The sequence below is a fragment of the Crocuta crocuta genome, unplaced genomic scaffold, assembly GCF_008692635.1.
Source record: "Crocuta crocuta isolate KB4526 unplaced genomic scaffold, BGI_CrCroc_1.0 scaffold26, whole genome shotgun sequence".
NCBI lineage: Eukaryota > Metazoa > Chordata > Mammalia > Carnivora > Hyaenidae > Crocuta > Crocuta crocuta.
In genome coordinates this window covers 16,762,005-16,765,302 of record NW_027532249.1, presented here as the reverse complement: position 1 = coordinate 16,765,302, position 3,298 = coordinate 16,762,005, and the positions used below count along the sequence as shown (strand labels likewise).

Below are 3,298 nucleotides of genomic sequence, written 5' to 3'. Positions count from 1 at the left end.
AGATGTTTCAGGAACCTCAAATGCATCAATCTCTTTCTCTCAACCCATCCTTTTCTTTTGAATCCACATTGTATTTTCTTGGAGCTTTCTTTCTTATCCTCCCACTAGATTATAAACTTCCTGGGGGCAAGAACTAAAATTAATTCATTTTTATATTTTCTGAAGGGCTAGGATTCTGGTGATATTTTTCTTTTCTTACTATTTGGATAGTGTTCAATTCTACACTACAGTAACTAATGAAATGTAATGCTTAACAGGTATGTTTGTCTATATAGGTATACATAATATATATATGTGTGTATATATATACACACACACACACACATACATACCTATTATGCATTATATATAACACAAGTCTCTCCCAGTTGGGTTAGACTTGGATGGAGAACCTACTCTCAGAAGTAAACATCACGAAGAGAAACAAACGTTAACAAATACTTTGTTATAGTTGTTACTAAACTGATAAGGACAGATCCTACACTTGATCTTAGCCAAAAGGCCAAGAAGCGATTTTGTTATAGTTGTTATTAGGAGCTTATATAAATCAAATCCAGGATCACAGTTTTGGTGAATTTCACAGTTTTTGTAGCATTTATACAATGGAAACTCCAAAATCTTTTAGTTCCAATTTTCAAAATCACAGCCTACAAATGGAAGCTCTGTTTGTGTATCATCTGTGAGAAAAAACTATGATGGGATACAGATAGGGGCAGAGCATGTTTTCATAGTTACTCAAGAATTAATTCCACTGCTATTCACCAACTTTAGGAATGTGGAAATAATATGCCTGTTGGCTATTTGTGTTAGAACAGATGTAGCATTCATCAGTCTAGCTAACAGTAGCAGGTCTGCCGTGGCCAGTGTAAGGTTTTAAAGTAGTTCTCTGAAAACAAGAATCATAGAAAAGTCCTCCAAGTCACATGGTTAGTAGGCCCAAATAGTGTCATTGTGTCATATTTACTTAGGTTTTCCTTCTCGTGAATCATTTTTACCATATCCCAGGAGGCACAAGTTCATCTCTCTCCATAGCTTGCGCTTCTTGGAAGGCAGTTTTCTTGTCCATTGCATCAGTGGCTTTTGGAAAGAACATTGCCCCTGACCTGGGCAGCTGGTCCTTCAGCCGTTCTTTCAGAACTAGGAGTCTCTGTACCTGGTGAGACTAGGCAGTGGTGGGTTGCCCTGCTGAATTTCAGACAACACAAGGCGACCCCTGTTAGTCATGGTATTTGAAGCCATATACCCTCTAAATCTTTTCTTCTTCCCCTGCCCTTTTCCTCCTAACATAAAAATGGTGGTAGATTATTTCAGTAAATATTCTTGATACCTTCCAAATTTGAGCTACACAAGGGTAGTTATTAAATGTTGGGTGGGAATGACATCAACAACTCACGAAATGGATTGAGGAGACTAAGAGCTTTATACCATAAAACACAATGTTAACAGCATTTGACTTAGAGGGAGATGACCTCCGCTTGAGTCCTAGCCTCAACGTTTTCAGACCAATTCTACCCAACAGCCAGTAAATATAAATCTTGGAAATGTGAACAGCTCTTCTGTTTTGTGGGAATTGTCTAGATCTCTCCTTGCTTGGTTTATGTCCACATGTTCCCAAGCATCCTATTTTCCTGTCTTGTTCCTCTTTTAACCCCCAACTTTCTTTAAAACCTAGGTTCAAACTCACTTCACTCTTAGCCTCTTTTAACCAAGTTATCCAGCCCAGCACCAGCCCTTGGTGACCTAGTGTCACTCAAGACACTATGAGAAGGGAAGATACACATCACTCCCCAGAGCCTCAGGTTTCCATGTCTGTAGAAAGGAGCAGATAATCTGTCTTATATGGGTTTCATGACCTTAAACCACCGTGTTACCTCAATTTTATTCAACAAACTTATTGAGCACAGCTCAGGGTTGCTAGAGTCTACTGATGAATAAGTCACAGTTTTCTGTTGAAGGCAAAGGAGAAGTCAAGGCTCATGGTGAAGGAGAGAAGTTATGGCTGTAAGTAGTTGCCCCGGGGAGTAGCCGTTTATCAGCATGGGAAGGAGAGAAGGCTTCCAAAAGAGTCACACTTGAACTGAGCACAATTCTGCAGCCAAACAGCTGAGGAAGTAGGTTAAGAACCTTCCATGCAAAGGAAGAAGAGAGGTATGAAGAAGCATTGGTAATATCAGAGACAGCTGGCTTCTGTGACCTTGCCAAGTGGTTTACCCTCTTGAACCTTAGTTGTCAGAACTGTAAAAGGGGGGGGGTGGCATTAGTTATTTTTGTTAGTTATTGCTTCCTCTCCCTTTCTTGTTATTAACATATGCTAATTTTTCTTTGTAGACACCACCTAGCTCTCATCTTTGGATGAGCCTCATGAGGTGGAGCCCACTCCTAACACCCAGGGGAGGCATATGTCTTGGGCCTGGACCACTCAGTGCCTTGCATCTTCCCAATGGCAGTAGTTGGTCCATAAGGGCTAGCAAGATTCAATTTTGAGGCTTTTGTTTGAGTTCCCTTTTTTTTCTGGGAAGACTTGAACCTAGAATTATCTTGGACTAGAACTTCTATAGTCACCTGAATCCCACAGGAATGCCAGTATAAGGAAAGTAGAGCTTAGACATTGGAAAAGGAAAAATGGGTCCCAAGAACCTTGCTGTTATCCCAGGGAGGTCAAGTCTGACCACCAGCTTTACTACGGCCCTTTTCTGTCATGAAGCAAATCTCTCTTGTGCATACGATGTTTTCTGCCAGGGTTTCTTGTCCCATGTCATAAAACCAAAAGTTCTGACTAGATAGGTTGTTTTGAGGACTAAACGAGATAATATATTAAAAGTGCCTGAAACTGGGGCACCTGCGTGGCTCAGTTGGTTAAGTGTCCAACTCTTGATTTCGGCTTGGGTCATGATCTCACGGTTCTTGAGTTCGAGCCCCCATATCAGGCTCTGTGCTGACAGCACAGAGCCTGCTTGGGACTCTTTCTCTCTCTCTGCCCCTCTCTTGCTCTCTGCTCTCCCAGACCTGCTCTCTCTGTCTCTCAAAATAAATAAATAAACATTAAAAAAAAATGCCGGGTACTGGGTTTGACCTTAACAGGTCTCAAAAAAGGCTCCCGTTATGAGCAAAGGGCCAGAGAGTGGAGAGCATGCCGTGCCTTGGGGGGATCTCTGGTGAGCTGCTCTAGTAGGGATGAGCTGTGTACCTGAGGACGTGTGAACATGTGAGCCAGACCAACCTGCAGTAAAATGCACGTATTCTAGCTCAGTGAAGAGTCTGAACTTCATCCATGAGCAGTTTCAAGAGTGACGAGGAC

At 41.8% G+C, this 3,298-nt stretch overlaps 1 pseudogene; it reads right to left on the bottom strand.

Annotated features, from left to right (window-relative positions):
- Window positions 1-367: 367 nt before the first annotated feature.
- On the bottom strand, window positions 368-514 carry LOC144243220 (U2 spliceosomal RNA; annotated as a pseudogene).
- Between the last annotated feature and the right edge of the window lie 2,784 nt (window positions 515-3,298).